Source organism: Balaenoptera physalus (assembly GCF_965194825.1).
Source record: "Balaenoptera physalus genome assembly, chromosome: 5".
NCBI lineage: Eukaryota > Metazoa > Chordata > Mammalia > Artiodactyla > Balaenopteridae > Balaenoptera > Balaenoptera physalus.
Genome location: NC_138884.1, coordinates 87,056,042 through 87,072,847, shown reverse-complemented (window position 1 = coordinate 87,072,847; position 16,806 = coordinate 87,056,042). Strand labels below are relative to the sequence as shown.

The window sequence follows — 16,806 nt, the reverse complement described above, 5'->3', positions numbered from 1 at the left end:
AAGGAAGAAAGAGGGAGAGAGATGAAGAAAAAGCAACAAACAGCTTACTGAGGATAGAAGGCTTGGATGTCTGAACCAAGTCTTAAAAGAGGGCTCTGAGTAAACCAGGGATTTTGTTTTTGTTTTTTCAGAGACGGGGAAAGAGGGCAAGAGTGTCAGAGGCTGATTGCCTTTTGCATTTAAATTTCTCTAAATTCAGTCATCATATAATATATTCTCCTTTTCCCAGGCATATCTATATCAAAACTTCCTCTTTTTTAAGCTTCCACATCAAAATAATAATAATAATAATTCATATCACTGCCAATAAAATTATAGAGTTTAGCCCTCTCATCTTTATCTAAGAAGTTCCACAAGATAAAATAAATACCTTTAATGTAGATTTTGATTCTAGATACTGGGTCAGTATTTAGTTCAGCTTTCCCAATGCACTAGGTAGAACAGTGGAGTGAAATCTAACATACATTAAACTTTTGTAAGTTGGATTATATACGAGAGAGAGAGAGAGAGAAGGAATGGGTATTGGTCTTAAAAAGCATGCGCCCCAGAGTGAACATGAGACAGGACCAACAAATCTGTTCTGCCCTAGGTTTGTCTCCATGCCTACAGACCCTCCCGGTGCAGTCTTCTGCTTAAAATACACATTTTTCATATACATGACCTCAAAGTGTAAGCTAACTGCTTCACTGGTACTCAAACAAGAAAACAGCTGTCTGCTCCAATGATAGAGGGAAAACTGGCTGAGAAATAGTCCACCAGGCTTTGGCATGGTACCTCCCTAAGAAAACTTCAAGGGAAGTTTTGATTATCTGTGATCTTCTTCTTGTGGCTGACTTCAGAACCTGGCCCTCCCAGCAGACACATCTCTGCTGAATGATTCCCCCCCTTGGCAAAGAGAAAATTTAAAAAGAAGTGGGGTCATTCTTCTGATGTCTCTGTGCCAGAACTAGAAACTTTGCTTTCTCCATCTCCGTGCCCAACTGCAAAGCACACGACGATCTCTTTTGACTTTATTTGGGGGTACAAAAATGGTCCACGAACGAAAGGTATGGGAGACAGAGTCATTCAGGAATTCATTCTTTCCTTCATCAAATATTTGCTGAGTACCAGCAATGTATCAGGCTCAGGATTCCACAAGGAGCTACTGCTGAATCAAAAAGGGAACCAAAAGACCTAATCGCAACTTGGTTACACTCGACTTGTGAAGTTGGAGGAACTTCAACTGGAGATCCTTCCGGGTCTCAACTATCTACTTGACTAAAAAAAGTGAAAAAAGTTGTGGCAAATGAGTTCTAAAATCCCTCTCAGTAATAAAATTCTGCGAAATCAACGTAGAAATATTTTCTAAAACCTTAAAAGGACTAGAGGGCTTCCCTGGTGGCACAGTTGTTCAGAGTCTGCCTGCCAATGCAGGGGACACGGGTTCGAGCCCTGGTCTGGGAAGATCCCACATGCCGCAGAGCGACTAGGCCCGTGAGCAACAACTACTGAGCCTGTGCGTCTGGAGCCTGTGCTCTGCAACAAGAGAGGCCGCGACAGTGAGAGGCCCGGGCACCGCGATGAAGAGTGGCCCCCGCTTGCCGCAACTAGAGAAAGCCCTAGCGCAGAAACAAAGACCCAACACAGCCATAAATAAATAAATAAATAAATAAATAAATAAATAAATAAGGACTAGAACAAACTTCCTCGTGGCAACTTTATCTACTCCTGACAAGCACCGTGCCCTACGCAGCTCTTTTCCTTTATCTCTGCTCTTACAGGTTACAGTTTCCTCTCCTCGCCCCCTCCAGTATTGTACAAAGTAACACTGTACAAAACAATATAGCCATCAACCCCTCCTTCTCCTCCTCTCTGACTCCCACAGCTTCCAAGTAGACATGTGGACAAAATGAAGGGATTTCTTCCGAAATGTTCTCTGTCATAGATGCTGTTGTTCAGGCCCTGTCAGGGTGATTCAGGCTTCAGTGTTTTGATTAAAAGTAAAGATAGCTACACTGTGGACAAAAGATATGGAAATAGATCTCTTGTAAGATTAATCACACTTTCGGATTGAGCAAATGCTTCCTTTTCAATGACTGCATCATCTGTAACGTGGCTTTTGTGTCATATCATCACGCATACAGACCTGTTCACGCTTGGTTGTTGAATCTCCATAGTAATGGCTTGAGCATCAGTTGTCTTTATTCAATCTTATCTAAAAAAATAATAATAGAACACTTGGTTACACGAAGGGAAAAAAAATCCTATAACATGTTTGTGCTATTATATCAGAGAATGTTTACCAATATTCCTTTAGGCAATACCTCCTTCTTAGTTGTTCTATTCAGTTAATAACTACATATCTGAAGAAGATATATTCAATCAGTAGTTGTGCTTAATTCACTCCTGAGCATTAAGGAGAAGACTAAAAGTGTAAAATTTCTAGAAGTTAAGGGCGATAGAGCGGAAAATCAGAACGCTTGAATCTGAATCCCACTTTTATAGCTTACTAAATATTTGATCCCAGGGAAGGTACTCGGTTATTCTGGACTTTATATTCCCCACAAGGACATTAATAACTCCTACATTGTCTTCCTCACAAAAATTTTGTGAAGATAAACTGGTCTGTAAGAAGAGGAAGAAAGTATTACACTTATATAATGCTTACTTGCCAAGCACTTCACATATTCACTCATTTAATCCTTACAATAATCCCATTTTACAAGAAATCACATCACTGAGAGGTTAAAGGATTTGCTTATAAAAGATGGAGCTGGCACTCAAACCGAGACAGAATCCATGCATTTACCTCCATATGATAATCAGTTATACAAAGGGCGCTACTAAAATGTTTCAATGCATTAAAGGGGGGGAAGACCTTTTGTTCACCTTCTCCCACTTTGAATGGAAATGTGGTGAGGGGAAGACCAATGTCTGCAATATTTTTAGTGCACATAATTAAAATGATTTTCCTAGGTTAATAGCATTAAAATTTCACATTTTGTGGTTTTCTCACAAAGTTATAATGCTTTGGACTTATTAGACTTAAAAATATCATGTATTTATGCAACAATCCCACATTTTCCTTTTGAATTTGCATTCCAACAAATTAAAATAATTTTTCAATATCCCATCAATACAAAGCGCTGAACTCAAGGGAATCTAGCATCTCTTGCTTTCTGCTTGCCTCTATAAAGCAGGCAAAAACTTGAAAACCAGAGGCACCAGCAAACTTCCAGCCAACAAAGGCAGTCATTATGTTTTCTGCACTTAGGAGCTTTTACTCTGCCAGGCAGATACAGAGAGTACTGATCTCCTTCCAACTCCCAAACCTCTTCACTTCCTCTTTCTCCTTCTCTCTGTCTAGGGCCTTTTGAGCGAGATGGCCAATAAGCCCCTTGTTTCCCATCTCTGCAGGAACAAGTGGGTGCTACTCTCAGTGTCCACCAAACCATAAGTCCTTTGAGGATACAGGAAGACATCCACCAACCTCAAGATCAAAATGCAACAAAAGGAAATCTGCAAGCTGCCCACCATCCTGTTCTCTTACAAAAATGGCAGAATCTCTGGGGAGAGCAAGCGGTTTACTTCCGCATGGTATATATACTTACCAAAGGTTCAAGAATACTTAATTTTACTTTTAAAAATGTTCTAATTGTTTAATAAACTACACTATTAGGAATTGGATACTTTGATACACATTCTCTCTCTGAACTTCATAGTAACCCTTCTATTCACATTAGTAGGAGCCAGCGATAGGATTTGAACTCATGTCCAGCAGACTCCAAGGCTCCTGCTCTTTCCTTAACAACAGACTGTCCCTGACTGGATTCCCGGGATCACGGAGTAGTCATTTATGATCATATTTTCTTAATTAGTTTATTCTACATTCTAAAATATGTGTAATTCTACATTTCCAGGCAAACAACACAAAAAAAGATCTAGAGAACGGGAAGGAAATTTTTTTTCTTAATTTTTCAGGCTTTAATCATGAAAAGCAACACATCCACTCCAAACACACTCTCCCCCTTTGATTTTGTGACTCCTGTAATGTTTCCCTGGCCCCAACTGGTAGGAAGGGGCAATTGGGTAAACCCAGAGAGGGCTGTCAACAGATAAAAAATCAACAGAACAGATCAATTTGAAAATAAAATGGTTGAAGATGGCATTGACCACTGGAAAATCAGAGTAGCCGTCTCTTTTTAACATGTCAGCATGCTGTTCTCCAGCCTATAATTTGCCTGCATTGTCCAACAAAGTAGGAACGCCCAAGGGAACAGGACCTTATCACGTCTCTTGCCAACCTCTCTTGCCTTGTCCCTACTCCCAAGGACAAGCCAGCGGAATTCAATCCCAAAGATAAGAGTTTAGTCCTGCTACCTCTGAACTGGCCCTGGGCCAGCACAGCAACCCTGGCATCTGTATTGTCGCTCCCCTCCACATGGCTGTTTCCATGAAGAAAACATTCCTCATCATGCAGTAGGAACTGGGTCATCACAACTAATAACCCACCAGTTAAAAGAATGGGCTCTGCATTCTCTTCCAAGTGTGAGGGTATCCTGTGATACAGGGTAAAGTGTCCACAGCAATATTCTTCCTCAACAGGGAGGTGGTGGGGTGAGGTGCTCGATCCCCACGAAAGTCCATCAGGAAAAGAAGGCCAGCTTAAGAGCATTTCATGTTGCCCAACAAGTCTAACTTAAATCAGGAGTGGTTAATACTTGTAGGTATAATATCTATCATTAGTTATTCAGGAAAGCTCCATGGGAAGTCACTACCAGGTCAGATGGCCCAAAGCATGCAAGGCAATTAAGCAGCAGAATGAAGGTGACAGGAGGCAAGAGTGTTGCCCAAGAAGTTGACATGCCCAGCGTGGCTGGATATGAAACAAGCCTCCTGATAGCTGAATGTGTTTTGAAATACTTGTAAACTACTTGGGTAAACATCTCCCATTCTTGTGATAGACGGAAATTACCAAGGAAAAATATACTAAACCACTCAGCCAAAATAAAATTTGATGAAGAATGGTAACATCCACAATACTGAATGCCCTTGGAGCTCTTTGATCTGTGCTTTTCTAAGTTTGGCTCAAGGCCCCGTTAAAACCAAGGAGTTTATGTTTGGGCCAATAAATAGAGCCAATAAAAGTCACTCTTGGACTGGGAATGGGTGGAACATAGGTCATTAATGGTGTTTGGTGACTGTGAATGCTGACAGTAGTACTGCTAAGTATATACAGCTCCCTTCACACCCTAGATGAGAGGGCCGGTAGCACCGAAGAGAGAAAACAAGAGCAAAACCTACCCCCAGCCCCAGCATTGAAATTTTATTTGACAAATATGCATTGAGCATCTACTAGGTGCCAGACAGAGCTTAAGCAGGAGGCATCCACAGATGAGTAAGAAGTAGACCCAGCCCATGAGACTCCAGACTAGAAGGAAGTCAGTTATGTGCCCCCAGCCATGAGACAGGTCAGACTGTGATGAGGGCTAAGTAGAAGAAAGAGTAATTAACTCTACGTGGAAAGATTCTAGAAAGCTTTACAGAGGAAGTGCTATTTAGCTGAACCATAAAGAATGAGTGCAAAAACCAACAGCCAGAAAAGGGTGGTATTCTGAGCAGAGGACACAAGCTAAGCAAGTCGCAGAAGAGCTGAGGGGCAGAGGCAGCTGGGGAGAGAGTGCTAGGATTCTGACGTGGAAGGAATTCAAGGCCTGAGGCTGGAAAGGTAACTCAGGACAGACTGCAGATGGTCTGTGATGACTTGTGACACATGCACTTGACCTTATTTTGTAGGCAGGGAATTGTAAGCATTTTATATATTTATATTTAATTTTTAATTTTTATATTTGAAATATTTATATTGTCAAGTGATTCTTAGGAGGAACTTGAATGCATAGAACAAAGAGACGTGATGTTTTATTAGCGAAATTTTTTTTTTTCCACACCGCGTGGCTTGTGGGATCTTAGCTCCCTGACCAGGATTTGAACCCGTGCCTTTGGCAGTAAAGGCGCAGAGTCCTACCCACTGGACCGCCAGGGGATTTCCTACATTTGCTTATTCTTATATCAACTAATGAGAAAAAATATAAATTGTTTGCACATCGATCAAGATTTTTTTTTTCTAGTGCAAGTGACAGATAACCCCATCCAAACTAACTCAGGGAAGAAAAACAAAAAGTGAGGGAAGAGAAAGATTTATTGACTCGTGTAAATCCAGAAGTGGTTCTGGGATTCCAGAATCAGTTGACTGAGGGGCTGAAGGAATACCATCAAAGCTGTCTGTCCATTTCTCATCTCCATGTACCCTCTCCATGGAGACATGGAGAATGGCGGCTGCTCCATTCTCAAGATGGGCTTCCTCCCTGTGGCAGTCCCTGGCAGATCCAGGCTTATAACCATATTCACAAGTTGCAATCTCCTTCCCAACAGGACCCAACACAATCTCAGAGCTAAGCCTCAGTGGCCTGGCCTGACTCACATGCCCATCCCTGGCCCTGTCACTGCGCCCTGGACCATGGTACACACTGAATGGTCACGGTGGGTCCTGTGTCCCCCCAGAGTCTCCATGGACTCAGAGTGGAGACAGATGGTCTCAGAGGAAAACTGAGGTGCCATTACCTGGAGAAGAAGGAAAGATGCTGGGCAGGTTAAAATAACACAGTCTACTCTAATTTGCAAATAATATGCAAACATTTTAAATTTGGGTTAAGGAATGACAATTGCAGGCTTATATCAGCCTTAACATCTAATTTGCATCTGTATTTTATTCTATTTGCATGGTATTGAGAAAATCCTGATTCACATAGCTGAGCAGTTCCAAATAGTAACTTTTTCAAACAGTGTACCTGGAACACTTAGGATACTCTTTAATTCAATTTGTGCCGAAGTTTAAAAGCAGGCTGTACGTTTGAGCAATACGCAATTCCATTTCAAAGTTTACTTACCTAAACTGTGAAGAGGCTCCTCTGCTAATTTAAGTGTTCGCTGGGAAGAGGTTTTTCAGATATATCTGCAGCATGTGATGAGTAATTCAGCAGTATCATTTTCATTTATTTTTTATTTATTTTTATTGAAGTATAGTTGATGTATAATATTATACAGCTTACAGGTATACAACATAGTGATTCATAACTTTTAAAGGTTATACTCCATTTATAGTTATTATAAAATATTGGCTATATTCCCTGTGTTGTTCATTATATCCATGTAGATTATTTTATACCCAATAATTTGTACCGTAATCCCCTACCCCTATATTGCCCCTTCCCTCTTCCCTCCCCCTCCTGGTAACCACTAGTTTATTCTCTATTTCTGTGAGTCTGCTTCTTTTTTGTTATATTCACTAGTTTGTTATATTTTTTAGATTCTACATGTAAGTGATATCGTACAGTATTCCTCTTTCTCTGTCTGACTTATTTCATTTATAAGTCAGACAGAGAAAGACAAATGCCCTCCAACTCCATCCATGTTGCTGCAAATGGCATTATTTCATTCTTTTTTATGGCTGATAGTATTCCATTGTGTGTGTGTGTATATGTATGTGTGTGTGTGTGTGTGTGTGTGTATATATATATCTCACATCTTCTTTATCCCTTCATCTGTTGATGAACACTTAGACTGCTTCCATATCTTGGCAATTGTAAATAATGGTGCCATGAATATTAGGGTGTGTGTATCTTTTCAAATTAGTGTTTTCATTTTTTTCAGATATATACCCATCAGTGGAATTCCTGGATCATATTATAGTTCTATTTCTAGTTTCTTGAGAAACCTCCATACTGTTTTCCATAGTGGCTGCACCAATTTACATTCCCACCAACAGTGCAGGAGGGTTCCCTTTTCTCCACATCCTTGCCAACATTTATTTGTGTTCTTTTGGATGATAGCCATTCAATATCATTTTTTTAAAACTCAGATATCTCAGTAACTGGGTTCAAAGTTTGAACCCAGTAAAATAAATGTTTTGCAATTTGAGTCACAATTTTAAGTTTCATCTTAACTGCTGACAGGTTATCAACAATGGTAGGCGTGGTGATACTGCAACCCCACATGGCCAGACTGAACTCATTCAGCTTATTAAAAAACAGCAGCAAGCTGATGCAACTCTGTTGTATCAAAGCACTGTTTTGCTAAGTTTCTTTTCAGAAAAATTAATTAGTGATTTCTTGTCTCATTTGAAATAGGAAAAATAACTCCTTGCCCTAAGACAGTGGATAAATGTTACCAGGAAAAAAATTCTGGCTCTCACAACCTATTATGTTCCAAATAGCTTTGGAAATCTGAAATTTAGAGATCATGTCCTATTGAACTGACAATGTAGAGAGTACTATTAACCACTGTTTAAAAGATGCTATCTCCTTCAGAGCTAAGCCTTCTCTACTCAACCTGCGAGTGCCTTTTCTAAAATCACATTTCAGCAAAGCAGCTCCTCAGCACTTTGTAGCAGCACTGTGGCCCTTCTACACTGTTTTATTGATCTTGGTGTGGATGGCATGCTTCCTTTCCTAGACTGAAAGCCCCAAAGTGCTGGGGCTTTGTCTTATTGTGTGCTTTCTCCCCATAGAGCTTAGTATAACATATACTATGAGCTTAGTGGCATGTCTGATATGAGGCAGACTCGATAAATGTTATATATATTTTTAAATGTGTTTTTAATTTACAACAAAATTAAAGGAGAATATTTGTCTAGCCATTGTTTCGAATAAAATTTGTGAGATTAAAAGTTTTGATGCCTTTATTAATAGCAGACAAAACAATAAACCAGACATGTACTTCCTTTAGAGAAATGTTCTCTAATTGAGCTCCCTGTGTTTTGAAGGCTGTTTTGGCCACATGCACACTCATACTCCTCACCAGTCATTCATTCATGAAACAATTAGTATGTACACACTACGTAATAATGTATGTCCTAGTTGCTGAGGGTGTTTTAAAAAGGCATAGAACACGGTCCTTGACCTCAGGAGTTTAGTCAGGGAGAATCCCAAAAACGAATCATCATAATGCCACCTGATACGCGCCATAATAGAGATACGAATATTACGTGATGTTGACCAGGCTCTTTCAGGTTGCCAGGAAAAGAGACGTGCTCTGGTGACTTGGGTGAATGTGATGCGTTGTAAGGATACATGAGGAAGTGGGGAAGAGCAGGAAGCAGTTTTAGCAGCTGCCTGACGGAGCTGGGAATGTCACTCAGGACACAGTATACCTCCAGCCACCTGTTTTTCTTGACATTGCTTCAGCAGTGGGCATCTGTTGTTCCCTCTCTATTGCTCTGCCAATATGGTGACTCAGCTACGTTCTGCCTCTGCTTTCTCTGCTTGTACTGCCACATACTGTCTGTATTTCTTTTCTCTACTCCATTGCTCCTGTTTTGTTGTGGCTCCCACTGCCGTGTAGACAGGACTTTTGGACTCCTCTCTGGGTGTCTGCCCATTTCTGCCCAACCTTTTGGCTTAGTCCCCCCAATAGGTCTCAAATTCAAATTGTGTGAAAGAGGCTTTGTTTGATTGGCCAGTCATCATCCAGGATACAGTGACCACGTTGGGTGGAGTTCTTGCATCAGCCAGTCTCATTGGCTACTGGACATCCCAGGTACAACTGCCTTTGGGTCAAGCATCAATTCTCTGTTCAGTCCGCTGTAGCCAGGGAAGCAGGCCTCCGGTTTACATCATGTCAACCATGCACAGAGCACTGTCTGAAGCAGCTTGCCTCGCAAGAGGGTATGGTTCACCCTGGCAATCACATCAACTGACTTTTCTGCAGAACAATGTCCTAGTGTATTGCCAGCCATCTTGAGTTTGACTATTTCAACTGTTCAACTTTTCTACAAATAATGTCGGACAAAATGTTATAACAATTATAACTTGTTAGTACATTTTTAAAAGTTATTTTAAATACATAAGAATTAAAACTATTTGAATACCCCACAAGAAAAAAATAGTTGAAAAAATTATATTTATAAGCAGGAATATTATACAGCCTTCCAAAGGATCATGATTTGGAGAATATATGATGACAAAGAAAAATGCTGACTGATGCAGTGTTACATAAAAATTAGTACATATAAGTTATATAGTATTATTAGTGAATTAATCATACACTCAGCTCTGGAATTGAGAGAGAATAAACTGGAAAGATGAGTTAACAGGAACTCTGGATGGTGGGGTGATGTGTGCATTTAAAAGTTCTTTCATATGCATTTTTGTATTTCTCAACATTTCAAAGGTAAAAAAACAAAAAACCACACAACTATAAGATACATAAAGCAGTATAAAAGACCACACTTACTTAGTAGGTAAAGCCCATAAATTGGTTTGACAAAACATACAAGATCCTTTGGATCCTGCTTCCAGTAAAAAGTGAGATTTCCTTTCTTATTCATGACCCATAACAGCTAAGAAAACAAAGATGACAATGAAATCAAAAGCATGACAGAATAATGGGATACATGGTGGCTAATTATGCATCCTGTGCTGTAGCATTCTTAGGAGGATGTCTGGTTTGTCAAAATATAGTTCCTGCTTGCCCCAATCATTTATTCATAGACCACAATGGAATGGGTTTCAGGGGATGCAAAATGGGAGACAGCCAGTCTGTGAACAACTGTAATCCCAAGCGAAAAAGTACTAACAGAAGATAATGCGAAGGAGGGCAAAGGCCCCTAAAAGATGGTTAATTCTGCCTGTGAGAGTGAGGGAAGAATTTAGAAAGTTGCTGACATTTGATGTGAGCCTTAAGAAATATTAATTGAATTTTCAGGGAGCTGAATAAAGGGCACCTTACTTCTATTCCTGAATTCTAAACTGGAATAGAATAGAAGAATGAAATAGAAGAATAGGGTAGGTGGGAGACCAAGCTATCACCTTTACTTGATGAAGTTGATAGTGAAGAATAAGGCTGTCTGACTTCAGGTAAGTGGATTTCCAATTCTAAACCCGGAATTAGACAGATTTATCCATGCAGTCACCAGAATTGCATTACCACACAGGCTTTCTGATGGAGGGCAAGACTCCTATAAAACCTACAATAGGAGAATCAGAGCAGAAGACATATTCTCAGCAGGCAGGTTCACCACCCCCCTCCCAAAAAAAAGTAGAGGAGGAGGCTGAAATGTACATGCTCTGTGCAGCGGGTTGAATGGTGACCCCTTCCCCACCCACTCACCCCCCCACCTCAAAAGACGTGTCCACTCAGAATCTGTGACTATGACCTTACTTGGAAAAAAGCTTCTTCACAGATGTAATTAAATTAAAGATCTTGAAATGAGATCATCCTGGGGTAGGCTGGTCCCTAAATCAAATGGCAAGTGTCCTTAAAAGAAAAGGGCAGAAGACAGAGAGAAGAAGGTCAGAGATTGTAGTGATGCATCCTCAAGCCAAGGACCACCAAGGATTTGGGCGACCACCAGAAGCGGGGAGAGGGGAACTGGACAGGTTGTTCCTCAGAGTCTCCAGAAGGAACCAAACCTGTCCACACCTTGGTTTCAGACTTCTGGCCTCCAAAACTGCAAAAGAATAAACTTCTATTGTTTTAAGCCACTCGATTTGCGCAAATTTGTTACAACAATTCTGAGAGACTAATACACTCTGTTTCTTCTTCTAAACTCAGCCATCTGTGAGTAGGGAGAAGCCAGATTATTTCCCTAGTGGAGCTTTCTCCACATAAAAGGAAATATTATGAATGGGAAAGACACATCTTCCCCTAAAATAATAATAAAAGTTGCTAACATTTTTTGAGTGCTTGTCATACCAGCTATTGTTCTGAGTAGTTTCATAAAGAATACAGTAGAGGACTGTGGACGGGAAGGGACTTCCAAGCCAAGGGGAAAACTCTGTGGGGTTTTCCCAACCCATACACTTCCTCCTCTGTTCCTATATGACTTCCACCCATTTCATGGGCATTTGGTCCAGGGCTGCTGGGATTTACAACCTTGGGTCCCACATCCTCTACTCGCAGAGATAGGAGAGCGTTTGTTTAATTATAAAATTTCTGTAAATACCGTATAATGCTTATGAAAAAAATTGATGTATTAGTCTCCAGAGAAACAGAACCAAAGGCCGCTAATTTAAATGTTAATCTGATCTTAAAAATATCTTCACAGCAACATCTAGACCAATGTTACACCAAACAACTTCTGTGCCATAGCCTAGCCGAGTTAACATGTAAAATTAACCCTCACAATGGACTTTTTTTCTTTTTTTTTTAATTTATGTTTTCTTTTAAATTGTAGTAAAATATATACAACATAAAATTTACCATTTTAATCATTTTTAAGCGTACAATTCAGTGACATTGAGTACATTCACACTGCTGTGCAGAACTTTTTTCCATCTTGCCAAACTGAAACCCTGTGTCTATTAAACAGTAACTCCCCATTTCCCCTCCCCCAGCCCCAGGCAACAACCATTCTACTTTCTGTCTCTATGAATTTGACTATCTAAGTACCTCACAGAAGTGGAATCATACAGGCTTTGTCCTTTTGTGACTGGCTTATTTCACTTCAAGGTATCTTCAAGGTTCACCCGTGTTTTAGTGTGTGTCAGAATTCCCTTCTTGTTTATGGCTGAGTAATACCCCACTGTATGTACATACCACATTGTGTTTCTCTGTTCATCTGTCAGTGGACACTTGGGTTGCTTCTACCTTTTGGTTATCGTGCATAATGTTGCTATGAACATGAGTGTGCAAATTTCTGTTTGAGACCCTGCATTCAATTCTTTTGAATACCTAGAAGTAGAATTACTTGATCATACGGTGATTCTGTTTAATTTTTTGAGGAACTGCCATACCATTTTCCACAGTGGCTACACCATTTTACTATGATCTAGTCAGCATTTTCAAACTGGTTTCAGAAGACAGGATTAACAGTTGCTTAAGGTAACACATACACATTAATGCTCAGACTGTAGCCACACACCCACCCCAAAGTGAACAAAGCATTCAACAAGCAACCAAAATAAATTATGGATACTGCAAGTTGACTATCCAGTCATCATTCAGTCTTTCTTCTCCCCTAAGAGAATTCTAATTTTATTCAGTCACTTTTCTCTCCTCTACAGTGTCATGTGCCTCAGGGGAAACTAACTTCATTTCCAGGAATGGGTCTGATTGGTCTCAGGTGAATATTGCCCTGTCAGGAGTTAGGTCGTCCTTAGGCATGTGGCTCAATTTGGACCAATAAAATGAGAGTGAAATTGGTAGTGGAGCTTCTGGAAAAGTGTGCCTCATTCCTGGGAAAGTACCATAAGAAGAGACCCTTTCGCTTCTTCCTCTAGACCTTGTCATTTCTGCATGTAATTCTTGGAATTGCTATAGCCAGGCTGCCGCTAACATGAAGGTAAAGCCAATATCAACCATGGAACAGTGGACGAGAATGTAGGTGCTTCATGTTAACATCACTGAAATGCTGAATTAACTTACTCTGGAGCCCATCCTACACACTTTGGTGTACTCGATGACAGAACAAGTTGGTAAAAATATCCGGCCTTCCATGAAAAAGTAACGTGGTTATAAATATGTGAATCATGAAAACACAGAAAAGGATAAAGGAGAACAAAATATAAATTGCTCACTATCCCACTGTATTAGTCAGGGTTCTTGGTTGCCAGCATCAGAAACCAACGCTGCTTCATTTAAGTAGAAAAGTAATGTGTCAGAAGGATTATTAAGGAGCTGACAAGTCCAAAGGCAGGAGAACCAGTATTCCTTCCCATGGGATCCAGTACCAAGCTCATCCCAATGTACAAGATGACACCAATGGAGTCAGAAGCACCACAGCCACTGCCACCATCATCGTTTCTGCTGTCATTAGCACCACCCCCATCATTGTTCCACTATCATCACCTCCACTCCCACTGTGATGATCTGCTTGCTGACTGTCCAAATGTCAAACCATGGCTGGGACTTGAGGATGCAAGTCAAGAGCCTAGGGAACCACATGTAAGGAGGCATATACTCTCAGGGTCATACAAATGCAAATCAGCACTTCCAGGACTTTGAAAATGCATGCCTCCTTAAACTTTACACTCTAGCACCCTATATGCCTCACTTGCCTCACCTTATCCCAGGTCCTGTGTCACACACCCAAGTTTTGAGGTTTCAGGTGGAAGCTTCAATGTACAAGCCCAGTTCATATGACCACACCCTGGTTGCTAGGCAGTGAGCAAGGAAGGGTTTCCCCTTTCAGCTTCCACAGACAGCTAGGGCAAGGTACTCTACCAAAACTCAACACAGTGGGGAATTGCCCCCAACCAGGAATCACCTCCAAGATAATCATAGTTAACACAGTTTGGAGGCAGTGCTTTCAGGCTTTCTTCCATGCATATACACTGGGGGTGAGTGCAAAAAATGATTTTATATTTCTTAGTTTTTTGTTCTTAGAAAAGAATATTCTAAGGTGGAATATACCCAAGATTTTCTCCTAACCAGCATCATACCCTGGTGTCTGAACTATATCACCCCTGCAATATGTGACTCTGAAATAAAAAAATTAAGCCAATCATATGTTAGATGTACGCTCTTATTACTAATATTTGATCATTGACCAATTACCCAAGTTGTTCATTCTTTTCTAAAATCATTGTGGTTTGCCTTTGAAAGTCCTGTCATAGATATTTAAGTTGTTGTAGGCAAGAGGATTGACAACCCCAAACACCCCACACCCACAAGCACGCTCTTGACAAAATCCTATCGAAGGATCAAAACACTATAAAAGAAACCCAGAGTGTGGGATTCACTAAACGTGCTGGCTGATTTCACTTTAAAAGTGTTACTTATAGAAAGAGGAAAAGCTTTTGAAGTGTAAGCAGTTTAACACGGAGAGAAAATAGTCAAACAAATCATAAATGGAAGGAAACTGTAGAACAATGTGATTTTCAAACTTGCTTTTCGGGGTAACTTCTTCTTTTTTTAAACTGTGTTTACTTTAAATGTACTTAGTTTAATCTTTCTCAAAGCATGGTCAGAAGTCACTTTTTTAAAAAATTTCACTTTCTTTAATGGTAAAAAATAATTACCCAGACCTTATCTGCAGGCTTACTTGTAGTTTTACTTTGTCTTCATAAAGCTGATTCAGCTGACAGTTGCTAAGGTGATGGCCTTTTTACAAGACATTTTATTTATGGAGCATAGTTAAAGGAGAGGCATATTTTACTTGAGACTTTCTAGAAAAACGATACTTGCATTTGCCATATATGTCACTCCGGGTCAAATTTTAAACACAGGAGAACTAATAGATATTGCTGTGACTTAATTAAATCAAGGACAAATGTACTCTGTAAACAAAAGCTTTAAAGTTTCCTAGCGGGTGGCTGTTTTCATCCCTTTACTCTTTGACTGCTTAAGACTGTGAAACTCGGGCTTCATCAGTGGCCTCTAAGATTTAAAGAAATACATTTTGTATTACATGGCTCAAGAAGCAGACATAAGTAGTCAAAATAAGAATCACTTTTTAAAAAAATCACTTAACAAGAGTTTTTTTTTTAATTTTTGTTTTAATTTACTTGAAATTTCCTTGAGCCAAAAACATCCTACTAGTTGAATTAGTTTTATGTTTGCACAGATGTTTACCATAGATTGTTGTTGTTGTTGTTGTTGTTATTATTAAAGGAATCACTGAAAATGGTAAGACTATCCAGAACGATAAACCCAAAGCCACGTTCTGGGTAGAACTACTTGCCCTACATTCAATGTTGCTAAGCCTCTGTATTTCTTGAGGGAAATACATGCATAGCTCACCACCTCTAATTCCCATCTTCCTACCCAAAAGCTACTAATATGAGGTTGATAGGCAGAGCTTTTCAATCTACTTATCCTCAGGCACAGGCATATGATGTAATGGGACAAAACAGGAAGGCTGCAAGGGCTTCTGGGTAGGTTTTCCTCACTTCTAAAGGAGACACAAGACAGAGCCATTCCATTTTTCTCCTCTGGACTTTGTCATTTATAAGTAAAGGCTGAAACTGTCATGGACAACTTGTTAAAATGTGCACAAAGACTGAACATGCTGGGAACACAGAGGGGAAAGCTGAATACAAGAAAAACCTAGGTCCATGATGGCATTGCTAAGCAGATGAAATAACCCTGTAATCCCTTTTCCTCCAAACTTCTTATTCTGTGAGATAATGTATCCTTATTGTTTAAGCAACTTGGAGTTGAATTTTCTGTTACTTAAGCCAAAAGCACCCTAACTGATTGTGACAGATTGCAAAAATGGCCATAGTTCTTCACCCCTCCCAGTTATCTACAGCCTATGCAAAATGCAGCTTGGCCTCTCCTTCTATCAGGAGGCAATTTCTCCACTCCTTGAATCTGAGCTGGGCTTGTGACTTGCTTTGGACAATGTTGAAAAGTTCAGAGCCTGGGCCTAAAGAGGCTTTGCGTAATTGCCTTCTCACTTATGGAACCCTGCTGCCACCATATAAAGAAGCCCAGGCTAGCCTGTGGAGGAGGAGAAACACTGTGGAGAGTAACTCAGTTTTCCCAGCCACCTCTACTGAGCCATCAAACTGTCCAGCCCTCACCAACCCACGAGCTGATCACAGATACATAAATGACCTCAGCCAAGATCAGCCAAGATCAGCCAATCCAGCCCAGACCAGCCTTTCAGCTATCCCAGCCCAAACTGCCAGCTACAAAACTAAGCATTAAATTAGTGGTTGTTATTTTAAGGCACTATGTTGTGGGATTATTTGTCCTCTAGCAAAAGCTAACTGATACATGGATAAAAGTAAAATTACAGATTGTTGCTAAGAACAGCAACCTCCGTTAACCACATGTTTCATTAAGCAATCTTTGAATATATATCTGTCTTGGTATTAGAAAGGA

The 16,806-nt window shown here is 40.2% G+C and overlaps 1 protein-coding gene across 1 annotated transcript in view; it reads right to left on the bottom strand.

Annotated features, from left to right (window-relative positions):
- LOC309660875 (uncharacterized protein) overlaps positions 1-16,806 on the bottom strand; it is a gene marked incomplete at its 5' end in the record, with an annotated part of 123,303 nt that overhangs the window by 43,987 nt on the left and 62,510 nt on the right. The window contains 2 exons of the mRNA XM_082461949.1: positions 2,126-9,805; positions 10,270-11,292. The remainder of the gene's footprint in view (positions 1-2,125; positions 9,806-10,269; positions 11,293-16,806) is intronic.